This window comes from Marmota marmota, unplaced genomic scaffold (assembly GCF_001458135.2).
Source record: "Marmota marmota marmota unplaced genomic scaffold, marMar, whole genome shotgun sequence".
In the NCBI taxonomy this organism is placed as follows: Eukaryota; Metazoa; Chordata; class Mammalia; order Rodentia; family Sciuridae; genus Marmota; species Marmota marmota.
In genome coordinates this window covers 10,058,925-10,075,696 of record NW_026000019.1, presented here as the reverse complement: position 1 = coordinate 10,075,696, position 16,772 = coordinate 10,058,925, and positions in this window count along the sequence as shown.

Genomic DNA, 16,772 nt, shown 5'->3' with positions numbered 1-16,772 from the left:
TTCTTCTTCTTCTTCTTCTTTCTTCTCTCTCTCTCTCTCTCTCTCTCTCTCTCTCTCTCTCTCTCTCTTTCTCTCATATACTGATTCCTTCACTCCTTTTTGGAGCTCTATTAGAGGCTAAGATGTGTGCTCATCAGTTGAGCTGGGAATTGGCCTTGTTGACCTGGGGCCAGGCGTCCAGAACTCTCATTTATCCTGTCTGTGTCTTCCTCACAAAATTCCTGTAAGGATGGCCCATAAAATCATCTGATATTTCACAGCTAGAGAAATAGCAATTCAAAGAGTTCACCTGCCCATGACCACACAGTGGGTAAGTGGTGAAGCTGAGATGCAACATTATCTTTTGACTTCCAATTACAGGGGTTTTAAGATGAGAAAGGAGACTACAAGACATGAGTGACCTCTGGAAGCTACAAAGGGCAAACAGATTCCTTCCTGACCCTCCAGCAGAGAACACAACCCTGCCAATTATTTAAAATTAACCCAGTGACACCTGTGAGGAACATTTGACCTACAAAACCATAAGATAATAAATTTATGTCTCTAAATTTCATATAATTTTTATAGCAGTGATAGGAAACTAATACTGGATGTCAGGGATTGTTCTGGTGCTAATATATATAATAGCTTATTTCATCTTTATAAACACACTGAGGTTAACATTATCCTAGTTTTCTGAAAAGGAAACTGAGGCATAGAAAATATTGGAACAGACACACTTTACAGAAGTTATAACTGCCAATAGGCACATGAAAACATGCTTAATATTAGAAATGTGAGTTTAAATAATAATGAGGTACTAGTTAATGAGTGTCTAAGATTAAAAAGACAATATTAAGTGTTGAGTCTCTTAAGCACATGGTGTTATTGAAAGATCACTATAAAAATATTTTCTCAGTTTCTTTAAAAGGCAAACATATACTTACTATCACACCCAGCATTCCTACTCCTCGGCATTTCCCGAAGAGAAATCCAAACATAAGTTTCCACAAAGACTTGCATGTAAATGTCTCTGGCAGCTTCATTCACAATAGCCCAAAGTAGAAATGACCCAAAAATCTATCCTCAGGAAAACTTTTGGTATATCCATCTTTTAGTCAGTTTAGCCTCACTATGACCAAAAGGCCTGACAAGAACAACTGAAAGGAGGAAAGTTGATTTTGGCTCACAGTTTCAGAGGTCTCCGTCCCTGGTCAGCTGACTCTATAGCTCTGGGCCCTGGGTGAAGCAGAACATCATGGAGGGAGGGCATGGCAGAGGGAAGAAGAGAGAGCTTTGCTCACCAGGGACCAAATATAAGCCCCAAAGTCACATTCCCAGTGAGCTACCTCCTCCCACTACACTCTACCTACCAAGAGTTACCACTCAATTAACCCATTAGTAGAATAATCCAACGGTTAAGTCATAACTCTCCTAATCTCATCATTGAACCTTTGAAAATTCTTGCATTGTCTCACACATGCACTTTGGGGGGCCCCTCGTATCTCAACTGTAACAACCCATATAATGGAATACTTTGGAACAACAAAAAAGTTTCAGAACAGGAAGAAGAGGTAAAAAAAAAGCATGCTAAGTGAAGGAAGTCAGACACAAAAGACAGTGCAGTGCCTGTTTCCATTTGTAAAAAAACTCTTGAAGAGACAAGTTGAATCTATAATATGTCAGATGATGAAGAATTTTTCTGCCAAACTATCCTATGTTCATTATTTGTTATTCCTTATTGATTAGTAATCCTTTATTTTGGTAAAAATTGAGGTGGCCATTTTTTAAAATTGGCTGTATTTTTGCATTATGCTTTATTCTTCTGAATTTTTTAAATTATTTTTTCCCTACTAGGATGCAAATCACAAGGGTTTTATTTTTTCCTCCCATTGCTTATACCTCTCTTTTCCCTTTTTTAGAGGTTGGGAAAGACAACTACTTTTATTTTCAACAATAGCAGTGAGAGTGAGTGTCCTTGTCTTGTTTCCAATCTTATTCAGATTGGGGCTTGAACTCAGGGCCTCACACATGCCAGCAAGCACTCTGTCACTGAGCTACATCCCTAGCCCCTTGTCCCCAATTTTAAAGAGACTGCATTTTGAGCTTTTCCATAAGTATAATTTTTTAATATTTATTTTTTAGTTGTAGTTGGACACAATACCTTTATTTTATTTATTTTTATGTGGTGCTGAGGATGGAACCCAGGGTCTTACATTGGCTTGAACCCAGGGCCTCACACATGCTAGGCTAGCGCCCTACTGCTAAGCCACAACCCCAGCCCAGGAAAACTTACATAATTTTTTTTTTTAGTTTTCAGTATAAAATTTTACCATGTTAAAAAGAGTCTCTGCAGTTCCTTATTTACTAATAGGTTTATCATTACCAGGTATTGACTTATTTATCAAAGCTTTTTCTACATCAATTGAGATTATCATTCAATATTTTTACATTATTCTACTAATGTGGTGAATTATGTGTCTAGATTTTCTGATTAAACCATCCTTTCATTCCACATATAAAAGGAATAATTAAACTTCTATTTAGAATGTTTCCATCAAATGTAAATCTTTATTTAGGTTTTTTTTTTTTTTTTGCATCATACGTAATTGTAGTAATCATTAGTAAAATAGATCTATTATTTCTTTTGGATATGCTTTTTTGTGTTATCCTTATTGACTTATGAGGTCAGTTTTATACCAGGTTTATAGAATAATGTAAACAAAATGCTGGGGATCAGAAGTACTTCCAATTTCAGTTTTCTATGTTCTTTAAGCTTCTGTAAGATAGAAATTGACTGTTATTTGAAATATTGGTAACATTAATATGTAAAAACCATCTGTGCCTGGGATTTGAGAGGTGACATGTCTTTCAGACACCACTTTAGTAATTATTGGTATCTTCTGGTCTATTAAATTCGTTTTCTCACATGTCAATTTTGACATCTTGTAATTTCTAGGTACTTATGTACTACATGTAAGTTTTTAAACATTATAATTCCCTTTTATTATTTTATAGGCTCTTCGTGGAGAATGTATTTATTTGTAATTTGTGTTTTATTTTCATTCTTTCTCTTTTAAGTAAGCTCTGTATATATATAATATTTAATTTTATTTCTATATAATATTAGGCATACAGACCTACAAATTTTAGGTATTTCTGTAACATATTTAACAATAAAAAATGGCAGAGCAGGCCTGCATAGGTACATACCAAAAAATCATGTACAAAAAAATTATCACAGCAGCATAATCACAAAAGTAAAACTGATATTTATCAGCCATAATATGAATAAAGACATTTTAGCCTGTTTCTACTGTGAAATGACATACAGTATACAAAAAAATAAATTACTACCACACACAAAAGCATAGATAAAATGTACAAATATAACATGAACACAAATAAAGCAAACACAAAGACACACAACATGATTTGTAGTATATTTTCATTTACACAAAATTGAATTATGAAGGCAGAATCATGGGTGACTTTGGGGGAGCAGGGACTGGGAAGGGGTCATGGAGGGTTCTGGGGTACCAGTAGTCTATAGCTTGACCTGGAGGTTGTTAGAAAGTTGTGCTACTTTGTAAAAATCCTATGAACTGTGTGTGTACTTAATGATTTGAGCCCTTTCCGTGTGTATGATATAATCCAGTTAAATATTTGTAAAGGAAACAGTGACTGTCACGTGGCACAATGAAAAGCCCTGGGAATATCCCAAGCATCAGAGGGACGTTTCACACGAAGTGATTTTGAAAGGTTGAAAATAGAGACATTGGCAAAGTGTTCCAAGACACATACAAACAAACAAAAGAATGTTAACATTAGAATTAAGCAGGAAGGGAACTCAGATTAAAAGTTCTAAATAGACTATAGCTGAGCAAAATGTGATAACACAAATTTATACATTTATGCTCATTTTTATGAAAAAGTTACACTAATCACAAACTTTCTTATACCAAACAGCATAGGAGCTAAATAAATAAAGCAAATGAACCTATTTAGAATCTATTTCAAATGCATCCGGAGTGTGAGACAGTAAACTTCTTTTAGAATCAGGGAATATGAGACTCAAAAATGAAGAGAAAGAGAAATTGAAGAATACATCACAAAATCCAAAAATTAGAACAATTTTAGAAACTCCTTGTGTAAGATACACAATTTTCATGACAATAAAATATTTACAAAAATGAAACATACAATAGCTGGACATGGTGGCACACACCATTAATCCCAGCAGCTTTGGAGGTTGAGGCAGGAGGATCACAAGTTCGAAGCCAACCTCAGCAACTTAGTGGGACACTATGCAACTTAGTGAGACCCTGTCTCAAAATAAAAATAAAAAGGGCTGGGGATGTGACTCAGCAGTTAAATGTCCCTGGGTTCAATCCCTGGTATATACATATAAAGAAAACTTTAGATGTTGTTATAAAGAATCCAGTAAAGTTAGAAATAAATTATAAAAAGTTAACCAAAAATTTTTAAAAAATTAACTACTTTGAAATTAGGGGACTTCTAAATAGCCATTAAATCAAAAAGATCTCAAAACTAAAATTATAAACTCCAAGAAGGCAATGAAAAAATGAAAACGCTTTATACATGAATTTGTGGACACAATCAAAGACGTACTCTGAGTCAAAAATAAGAAGCCATAATGCCTCTATGGTGTATTATTTTAAATAAGAAAGATAAAAGATGAAGAAAATTACTATCTATCCAGAATTTTATTTGTAATTTAGGAAAAGAGAATTTTCAGGGATAAAATTTGAACTTAATGAAATGAGAAACAAAAACTAGTAGAATGATAAGTTAATGGAAATGCTGGCATTTCCAAAAAGCCAATAAAATGCATAATTTATTGTAAACTTGATTAAGGCAATGGGAGGGAGTAAAATGGAGAAGACTGGAAATGAGAGAAGAAAAAATAGCAAATTACAGTACAGGAGAGTTAAAAATAATTATAGGGTCAAGGGTGTAGGGCTGGGTGTGCTTACCCCGCACTCACAGCCCTGGCTTTGATCCCTAGAAACTCAAGGGGAAAATATATATATATAAGACAGAATTGCATGCAATTCCATGGAAACAACTTTGCAAATATAGCAACACAAAATTTCTTAGTAAAATATAAATGACCAAAATTATGCCAAGAAGAATATATGAAAAACCTTTGAATAAATCAATCACTGCAGAAGACATTGGGAAGGGCTGCAAGACCCTTCGCTGACAAGGTCATCCACTGTTTCATCACTTTCATCTCAAAGCTAAAGAAGACGAAGGCAGGAGATTCAGGGTTTTATCATCCTCCAAAGCTTTTCCTACTACACCTTCAGAACTTTTCCATTTCCTATTTCATCTCTTCTTTTCTTCTGGTACAGCAAGGGTAGTAAAGCTCTCCACCGTCTTCTGTGTGCTCCTTTTTGTCTCACCCTCCTTAATTGTATTCTTTTGCATTTTTCCCTATTTGTCTCTGTCCTGTCTTCTTTCCCCTAATATTATCGATCTTTCCTGCTGCACCTGTGATTTCTGTTATGTACAAAGGTTTTATTTTTCTCTTTATTATTCACAAAGGTTGTCTGTTCTCTCCTCGTCTCATTTAATAGTCTTGCACCTTTTATTTGAATACCTTTATCTCCTCTTTAATTTATTTCTAGAGACCACAGTTTACTTATTCACTGTCAAGAGGAAACACGTATTCTGTGGCACGTTTTCATTTGGTGAGTATATTTTAACTGATTCTTGCTTGTCTCGTACCTTTTTCTTTGTGGCTAATTTTTTAGTTACAACTCAACTCTAAGGCCAGTTCTAAACTCCCTGACAACTTAGCACGATGGAAGCTTCCAGAACTCAGTTGTGAACTGAGAGAAAGTGGGAAAATGAAGATAGCATATTTGAAAGGAGGCCATGTTGTTAGCATCTTTCATAAACTTGGGGGGGATCTTCTTAAAAACAGAAATTTTGAAAATTTTAGTGATGCTTAGAAAACGTGGACAAGATAGCATGTCTCATACTAAAATCTTCACATTTGGACTTGAAATGGCTGCCTCAGTTCCCCTATTCAGGCAACTGGCCTGATGCCACCAAATAGAAATTGAGTTGCAAAATATAACTGGACCCATTACTTAAAAAAGTTGTATGGGAAGGGTACATGAACTGAATAAAGGCAGAAGGCAAACTGGGTTTAGAACTTTTTCACCCTGTTCTACCATATTCGTGTCTCAGATTTTACACTCTGGAGCCACCTTTAGAATAAGCGGAAAATCCACCTGTCTCTTATATGCTTTTTAAATTGCTATTTGGTGATTATTATTTCTGATTGTTTTCTTTATGTATTAGCAACAACAGGTAAATTGATTGTCTCCTGCCTTCTCTTGTCTACCCCATCAATGTGACTCCCTGCTCTTGCAGATATAGCAGACCTTCTCGGATTGTCCCTCAGCCCTCCTCTCCTACTGCTCTGGGATGTGAATCCAGGTTTGGGATTTTCCCACAAGCCACCTGCACACCACCAGACCTACTGATGCACAATAGATGGCCTTGTGACCCTCAGGGCAGCCAATCACTTTAAAATATTTACATGCCCTTGGGGGCATAAGGTATGTGCTCCTTTTTGCTGTGTTCCCTGTGTTTGATTCATGTGTTACTCTACATGAAAGTTACTCTTCATAGATTATCATTTTCTGCCTTGCTCCTTCCTTGATTTCATTTTCCTCTCTGTGGTTTGTTATTTTTTGTTATGGTTATTGTTATCATTGGTCTCACAGGGAAGAGAGGAGAAGAAAAGCCTTTCCAATCATTAACTAGAAGTCTCTATTGAATTTAATTCCATTCAACTCCATAAATATTTGCTCAGTGCCTATAAAAAATAAGGTGCTGTGATTAGTACCAGAGAGAACAAAAAGATGGAAACAGAAAATTAGAGCAGGTATTTAAAGAGCACAGATCGCCCCATTCTATTGTAGCACAGGTGTAAGGAACAGAATCTGCCCTGTCACCACATTGGCATGGAGTGTTGTTTCAGCAGAAAAGTCTTCACAACTTTACTGTAAGTGAAGTGTTCTGGGAACCCTAAGGGCCATCCTAATAATAGCGATGCTTGGACGTATTAATAAATGATGCTGAACTACCTAAATACTCATGGTAACTAATATTCAGCATGTTCTTTGGTAGATTCTTCCATCCAGAACCATGTGGGCCACTTAACAAAATAGAATTTTGTTTTTTAAGAAATGTAGAATAAGCAGCCATCGGGGGTGGCCCCTGGCCTAGCTGAGAGTGTGGCTGTGCCTTGAAGACTACAAGTAATTGTTCTGTGGTAACCAAACAAAAAATATGTAATAATGGTGATGATGAGAATTTGTGTCTCTTCAGAAAGCCAGGTAAAGAACAAAACATGAATGGGGTAAAAGGAACTGGGGATTCTGATAACTCTGCAAGCAAAAGAAAAAGTAGGAGAAGGAGGAAGAGAAGAGAACAAGAGTAAGAGGAAAGGATTTAAATTTAAGAAAGCAGAAACCAGGTGGTGGCCACTTCTCCAAAATTCTGGGGATATTAATTAACAGGAATTAAATTTCAAGATTCCGTGGGGTTCTCCTTTCTACTCCAAACCGTGGCAAAAAATTTCTGCCTCAAGAAACCAGCATTTGACTCTCCAGGCGTTGGCTCACTTACCCCAACCTCCCTCCCACACCTTCTCTGATTTCCCTCTCCTCTAGAGCCACATTAGGCTCAGTATCTTTCTCTTGGGTTCTAGGCAGAAAGAAGCCAACCGAATTCAGACCTGCTATTTGTAAAACATAGATTAATGAGGTGAACGGTGGGCTCTTTTCCTCCTTCTGAGTCTTGTGGGATGTTCTCCTGCACAGGGGACCAGCTGTGGGAGCCCTGGACCCAGGAAGGGAACCTGGGATGGCAAGATTGAGAGCTGCTGGCCCAGCTTCAGACAGTGGCTTTCCAAGAACACTGGTATATGCCCACGACAAATTGGTGACGTTTGACTCAGAATCGCAAGCATTTATACACAAGCAAATTTCTAGAAGATGTGTTTGATTAAATTATCAATAAGAATGGAATGCCTCCTACCGGAAGACACAGAAGGAAGAGAATGGACAGCTATGGAATCAAGTGCTCTGGGGCAATGGTTCTCTAAAATGTAGTCCCCAGACCAGCAGAATCAGCATCTTCACCAGAGAACCTGCCAGAAAATGCAAATTTTCAAGCCTTCCCCAGACCTGTTGGATAAGAAACTGTAGGTGTGGCTCAATAATCTGTGGTAACTCTGATGCATATTAAAAATTTAAGAACCAGTGTATGAGGGGAAGGAAAAAAACCTCAAGGCATAAGTTAATGGATTCCAAATTTTCTTGCATCCCATATCACTGGGGAAGTTTATTAAAATGAAGATCACTAGATCCTACCCTAAGAATTTAAGATGCAGTAGGAATGAGGAGGGGAAAATTTGCATTTCTAACAAGTTCTCAGGTGATCCTGCTGCTTCTGAACCAAGGACCACACTTTGAGAACCACCCATCTACATAAAATATTTCTTGGCCCCAGACTAGAAAAGGATTTTCTGCACTGAGGAGTGGGAGGGTGGGGATGAGGACAAGTAATGGCTTCATAGACATGTCAGCAATTCATACAAAGAAAGACTCTGCCCCCCTTGGGTCCTAGGGAAGCAGCCAATCCCAGGCAGTCAGGGCTGTGGGTTCACTCACCAAGTTCCCCAAACAGTAGAAAGACATGGCTGTGCAGAATGGACCTGGTGAACCGTCTTCAAATTGGCCTGTGTGAACCAATGTCTAAAGACCAACCACGGTGAAGACGTGTCAGTAGATAGCTGCATGGAGAGATGAGTTCAGGAAAATGGATCATCTCCTCATAGAAGCTCCCTGACAACTTAGCACAATGGAAGCTTCCAGAACTCAGTTGTGAACTGAGAGAGAGTAGGAAAATGAAGATAGTATATTTGAAAGGAGGCCATGTTGTTAGCATCTTTCATAAGCTTTGGGGGATCTTCTTAAAGACAGAATTTCGAAAATTTTAGTGATGCTTAGAAAACGTGGTTGAGATAGCATGTCTCACACTAAAATCTTCACATTTGGGCCTGAAAGGGCTGCCTCAGTTCCCCTATTCAGGCAAGGCACCAAACAGAAATTGAATTATAAAATATAAAGTGACTAAGGATGGGGCTGGAGTTGTGGCTCAGTGGTAGAGCACTATCCTGGCATGTGTGAGGCCCTCGGTTTGATCCTCAGCACCGCATATAAATAAATAAATTAATTAAAGATCCATTAAAAAAAAAAGGATGAAGAAAACAACTGGTTAGACTCAAACAGAGGAACATCGTTCCAGACAACTGGCCTGAACATTCAAGTGGGTACTTCATGTGAGATTACAGAATGGTACCAATGTTTTCCTAAATTCAAATAGAAATGAGCATGACTTTTTGGATTGAGATTTGTATCTGCTACACTCATCCTCAGATCCTTACGCTACATGATGTCTCCAGAATAGTGATGACCGGAATAGTAAATTTCATAATTAGCAACAAAGAACTTACACACCAAGAAGCCTAGGGAATTGCTTTCTTTTTAAATTGCGGATGATTCTAGAATTCTCAAGAGTCCGTGAGTTCCTTCTCAAGGTGGTTGACTAGATGTTCTGGGGGTGGGATGCTGGGCTCTCCAGGGCAGAGGTGGAATATCACATTGTCCTGTTTTCAGTTGTTCCCAGGGGACAGCCAGAGTTTGCTACTGACACCTGAAACAGGAAGAGCAGCCTCTTGCAATCCCTTTCAACGTGTCTGTTCTTTGAGTTCTCTCCTTGTGTGATCTTTTTTATCTTTAAATTTCTCAGTGCTTGTAGTCAGAGCCCAACACCTTCATGCTTGATTTTTTCCAGCCTGGTATTATTCGCCAGCTGTTTCATGTTCTCATCACTCATCTCCCAGCCAGATGTAACCTCCTCAGAGGCAGGAGCTGAGTCTCCCATTTCTTTTGCATCCCGAGTATTATTTGCAGCCTGCTAGATCCCATAAACCCAGGAGAAACGTGTGTATTTGTTCTTGGTACAGTGGATGAATGACTCCTAATATGCCAATTTGAAAAACAAGCCCTTCTCAGCAACATGTCTGCTGGATTTGAGAGAAGTTGAATAACAAGTTATTTACTAAAAATTAAGAATCCCATCAGCACGCGGGACTCTCTTTGTGTCATTGGTGGTTGCCCACATGTCCCTTTCAACTCCTTGTTAGACAATGGCTGCATGCCTCATTATTTATGGCCAGAAAGGATGCACCTGTACCTACTCATTGCTTATCTCAAGTGAGCTGTGGACTAACCCAGGCAAGATTGTGAAATAAGCAAATCCCGGCTCTTCTGCCTCCTTAGAACTCTTCACGTCCCCGCTGTATCTCCAGGCCCCACTCTCCTCTTAACTGGTAGCCAACCACTTAATTAACAGGTAAGAGATCAAGTGTTACCCCTTTTAATACTTATTGTAGTAAAAGAATTTATAAAGAACCAGCTTTGAGAATCTAGAGAAATTAACTTCTAATTATAAATTTTCGTACCCTGAGTTGGAGGGACACTTAGTTACCAGGTTCCTGAAATCTCCCCTTCCAGGAAAAAGTGTATTTTGCCTGTCCCGAGGCCAGTGCTAGCAAGATTTATGACCAAGATCCCATGTAAATGTGAAGTTCAACACCTTGTTTTGCATAGGTATAGTCATGCTTTCAGAAATGGATTTGAACCAGTGAAACTGATAATTACTAGCTTATAAGTCAAAAAGTAAGGCATTAACAACATGTTTGTGCTTCTCAGAATAGCCATGTGTTTTATTTAAGACATAAGTGTCAGATATCTGGTAGAAGTGCCAATGCTTTCTCCTACTAAGCTCAGGGCAGACCTTGCTCACTGAGCACAGGATTGCTTTCCTTCTTAGCATAGTGACCCAGGCACCCAGTGTTGTTGATCTACGCTGCTATGCAAGAGGACACTGTCCCTGCCTTTGCCATTCCTCCTATATCAAGCTACCCAGGAAGTAATAATTTATTAGAATAGTGCTTGGCAAGAATGAAATCAGAGGAAACCACCAATCCCCAAATAATAACACAGGAATAAAAATCACAAGCGAAAATAAATTAGGAAGAAGAATTATAAAAGGGTTGGGTGACAGGCATGGTTCTACATAGGAAAAATTTTATTTTACTTTATTTATGGGTTTTGGGGGAATTGGTTCTAAGGATTGCACACAGGGCCTTACACCTGCTAATCACATGCTCTATCAGTGAGCTACCCGCTACGTTTTGAGATGGAATATCACAGGAGGCACAGCAAGTGCTATGTGAGACAATGTCCTTATTTCTATGATTAATGCAGCAATGAACTTCATAAGACTATTGGTCATACCATCTTTCAGTAAATGCCAAGGGCCTCAGGCTTACTTCAACGGAAGCAATTCCAGAGAGGGACAAGATAATGTGTTCTAATTCGAAACCAAAAAAATAAACTTAGACTACTGAGAATTGTGGGTGGGTAATACCAAAGGGAATTTGATAGTTTTGCAGAATATTTTCTAAGTTTGGAATATTACAGCCAGCCCACAGTGTGGTATAACTTTCCAGTGACTGTGTAATACCAAAAAATACTAAAAATACTAAAATAAAATAAAAATACTAAAAATACCCCTTGGGTAAGACCTGGCTAAATATTATTTTTCTCTCCTTTTAAGTAGTTGAGTATGCTAGAAACTTCTGTCATTGCGTTCCCTCCTAATAATGCTATGTCCTATATGAAGGCATTTCTGAACTAATTATATTTTAGAATTGCTTCTTTCAAACATATGAAACAGATCAAAATGTCAGAGGTTCTCTATTCCACAGTAGAGGACATGCTGGTGCTGTGTCCTGAACATAGTGATTATAATTCCAGCCATTTCACAGTATAGAACATGCCTATACACATAAGCATTCAAAAAATATGCATTGAATAAGTGAATGTCAGGGACACTGTTTTATTTTCTCCCACATGCTCCAGGTTTTGTAAGAGTTTGTCTAATAGATGATTTGAATTCTGATAATAATAAATTTGCTTCTTCAGATCAAGATGATAGAATTCATTTTACCTTCTAGACTCACTGTAGTCAAATGCAGGGGAACATACATTCTAGCTTGATCTCACTGATTTCAAGTAAAGGAAAGATTGCCTGAGCAATCTTGGCCCTGTTAATTCTGATTTCCTGTGCTATCTGATTCTTGCTGAGTTTCACATAAAAAGAATGAAACCCACCTCCTGGTCCTGGAATATTGCTTTGGAAGCTTTCATCAGTGTGATATTCGTGTGGTCCTTACCTCACATCGTAAATCAAAATAAACTCCAAAATATTTCAGAGATAATTGGAGAAAACGTAGCAAGGGTTTTAAAAATGAAGTAAAGTTTAGATGTTTCTCTTACATTTGAGAAAGGAACCTAAACATGAAAATTTATAGATTTTTTATTGTATCAAAGTCACATTTATTTATTTATTATTTATTTATTTATTTATTGCTGAAGGCAAATGAAAATTAAGAATATATTTTTATTGGTATGTAAAGATTTAGTAGCTTCTATTACAAAGCACCCACATAATTTAATCAGTATAAAAATTAATTCCTCAATAGAAAATTATCAAAGGGCACAATTTTAAGAAGAAAAGGTAAAAATAGCTACTAAAAACAATTTAAATGGTCAACATTAATAGTAAAACACAACAGACACTAGTATAGCAATATGTAAAACAGTGGATGTGTAACCGATGTGATGCTGCAATCTGTATATGGGAGTTCATAACCCACTTGAATCAAAGTGTAAAATATGATATGTCAAGAACTATGTAATGTTTTGAACAACCAACAATAAAAATTTAAAAAAAAAAGAATACCTAACCAATTAATTTTATGAATATTTTCCTTTTTCTGTATCTATATGACTAAAAATTCAAGTCTTAACAACTGTAAAATAATTATTTCTAAGAAATACAAAATAAAAACTTTAGTTTGAAAGAAAAAAAATAGTAAAACACAAACAGAAGTTAAAATGAGATACTCAGTTTGATCTCTTACTCTAGTACATATTTCAGAAATAATAATACTTAATACTGGCAAGAGTACAGATTTTCTGGAAAGCATTTTGATAATATGTGCCAAAAAACTTTAAAATTCCCAGTCAAACAAGGGCAAAGTCATATTTATCACATTATTTTCATTGCATTACTCATTATGGCCAAAACTGGGAAAAATACAGAAGTTTGAAGAGAAAGGGAATGGTTAAAATAATTAAACCATTCAAGTAGGAAGTTTTTGATGGAATTGTGTAATAATGAGAAAATTCATAAGAAATAATGTTAAATGAAAACAAAGCTATGTATGTCTATGTATTCAGTACAACCTTGGTTACTTAAACCCTATATATCTATATGTGCCTAGAAAAATAAAGAAGGAAATATTCCAGAATACTAAAATATTGCTTCTGGGTTGTGCTAATATGATAAATGTTTTTCTTTGTGCTTTTGCCTGATTCACCAAATTTTCTGCAATGATTGTTTATTATTTTCCTAAGCTTTAAAAAGTAGCATATAAAATTTTTAAAAAAAAGGAATACCTGATGTAAATGACAGATTCTAGCGTATTTCCATATAAACGTTCTGCTTTTCCTAGGTTGAGTTATGGCTCAGTACCTTTCCTAAGATCTGTGATCTGGTCTTAAGTCATGTCCTTAAAACAGTCTCAACTCACCTACCCAGGGACACTGCACTTCAGTGAGAAATGATACCATTCCTCTCAGACTACACCTACATTACTAAGAGCCAGGTCAAACTGAAGGGTCAGATATGTGGTTTGTAATAAGAAAACAAAAACACACAAATAAAAATACCAACCTGGGGCTGGGGTGTAGCTTAGAGGTACTGTGCATGCTTAGCATTGGAGAAATCCTGGATTCAGTCCTCCAGCACTACAGAAGAAATGGGAGGGAAAGAGAGAGAGGGAGAGAGAGAGAAAGAGAGGGGGGGAGGGAGGGAGGGAGAGAGAGAAAGAGAGAGAGGAGGAGACAACCTGTCACTAAGAAATAGTCAAAGCGGTTGCCATCAGACTTCAGAAGAAATTTTCTGCTCAATGCAGTCTCCCCCACAACACTTCTTTAAGTCCCCTGGAGCTTAAGAGTACCTCATCTGGGTTCTGGCTGTCCAAACTTGACCTCTGCATTTACTAAGCTGCTTTGATGCTCTCTGGGTTCCAATGCCTGCCTCCTCCCCTGCACCCAACAGAACTGTGGATTCCTTACTCTCTGTAGCCTCAGAATGCAATGCTGGGCAACCCAAAGTATTTCTTTCCTACAGGTTTTATCTGAACCTTGACCTTAGAAATGAATTCAAATGAGAAGTGATATATTAGTCTCTTGAACAAGGATCAGTTTGATGATGCAGAATCCTGCCTGCTTTCCCAGCTCAGTGCAACAAATCACACATATAAAAAATAAGAGGTTTCAGATTATTCTGCCCAAAAAGTGGCCATATGAAACCCAACCCTGTGTCATTATCACGTTCTTTTACAACTTGGCGGGTCCGTCAGCAGACCAAGCATTAACTCAAATAAGCATTTCTTTTAATAACCTTGCTTGGAAATGACTACATAAACCCATGGAATAGAATTGAAAGTTTCTTGTTTCACTAAAATTGGATCAACATTTACTGTCATACACTAAGTGCTGTGGTCACCGGCTGGCCAGGGGCCTCTTTCTGCTGGCTGCTGAATTGTGTCTTATTTGTAGAGCCAGATGCCCAAGGCAAAGTTGAGCTGTGGAGTCCGCAGGAGTCCTGCGAGTCTCCTCAAGCTGGGAAAATCCTTGCATCTGGAACTTACCTATATTGAAATATCAGTGCGGTTCCTCCGCTAGGAAACCTTTGTGCCTTGCCCAATGGGGGAACTAGCATCCTTTAAGGACCCTCTGCTCTGCAAAGCTTTACCTAACCACTCCCTCCTCTGAACCCCACTGAACTTTGGGCTTCTGTCCATATCTGTTTCTCTCACTGGACTTTAAGTTCCTTGAGGGCAGAGATAATTGTCAGGGTTTTGTAACACATGTGCCTGGCACAATGTCTGGGGTCAATAAGAATTTGAACCTAACCTAGGGAAAAAAAAAAGATGCTTTAGATGCTCACGCCTATTATATTTTTAGACTCAGTCTGGGAATTACAGCCACTGCTAAACAGAACTTTTCTAGGACATAGTATCGTTAGTAGAAACGTTTAAATCAGAGGTCTATCACTCCACTAGCCTTAGATACTAGCAAGTTAAATCCCTGGAGCCTCTCAATTTCCTGATCTAAAGGGCAGTGATAACTGTATTATCATAATTATAATGAAATTAGGCCACTCTCCTGGCACATTGTAGGGGATTAATAATCTCTCAGCTATGTTTAGAGTTTCCCCTGTGCCTTTAAGAACATATTTCCCCACCAAAGGTTTTTCCATGCTCTATTGGATTCTTGTTTCCCCACCCCCGCAAGACCTCAAGATCCTCTAGAGTAGGGATCAATAAACACTTTTTGTAAAAGGGCAGATAGTAGACATTTTAGGTGTTGCAAGCCGTGTGTCTTTGCTTCGTTTTTTTTTTTTTTTTTCTTCCTTTTGTTGCTGTTGTTTTGTTTCTCTTTCTCTACAACTTTATTAAAATGACATTCTTAGCTCATGGGTTATACAAAAACAGATCTCCAGCCAGATTAGACCTGTGACCTAGGGGTTTACTGAACTCTACTGGACAGCAATGGATCTCAAACTCAGGTCTCCTGACCAGCAACATCAGCTTCTTTGGGGAACTCATTAAAAATGCAGATCCTTGGGCTCATCCCTGACCTATTGAATCAGGAACTAAAGTTATGCCCAGAAATATGAGTCATAATAAGCCCTCCAGGTGATTTTGATGCTGGTGCTCAACCTTGGCTGCATGTTAGAATCACCTGAGGAGATTTAGAACATGTCGGTACCCCAAGCTTCACCCTGTATCAAATCAGAAACTCAAGGAGTGACACCAAGTCATCAATGTACTTTAAATACCTGCAGATGATTCAGTGGACAACCATTGCTGAGAATCCTGGTGTAAATCTGGGAGAAAGCTTTCACATCTGCAAAGAAAGATTTAGTGCTGGTAATATTGCCAAGAGTAAGCAATACTTGAGAGTGTTCTAGTTTTGATAATTTTGAAGGAATTTCACTATAAGCCATTAATCAGAAGAGAGCTATCTGATACTACACAAAAAGCCTTGTCTAGGTAAACTGGGGATCTTTAAAAAATATATTGAGCCCTATTTACCTGTGAGTAATTTGCATGCAAAAAAGCAAACTGCTTCTTTTCAAGGAAGCTCATAATTTCAGTTTTATAAGGAAAGATCAACTCAGGAAGCACCACCCAAATTTCCTTTTCCAAATTTCATGTGGTTAAACCTGAAGGGTGTCTTCGCCATCATGGCTGCCTCATTTGCTTCGCCAGTACCACAGAGGGCTGGCTCCATTGCTTGGTTATTCCACATGGAGTAAGTTGTAGCGTGCTGCATTCTTGTTTCAAAAACATATTTCTCCTACACGTCTTCTGTGGAAAAAGCTTTGCCTAGTTTTATGCTGGGAAGATAATTCTAGAGTGCCACATTTGACAAATGACATCAGCTCGCCTGTTCTAGCCATAAACCAATTTAGAACTCTTATGCATAATTTGGCTTCAGGTCAAGGTGGTGTAATATGAACCAACAGAATATACAGCA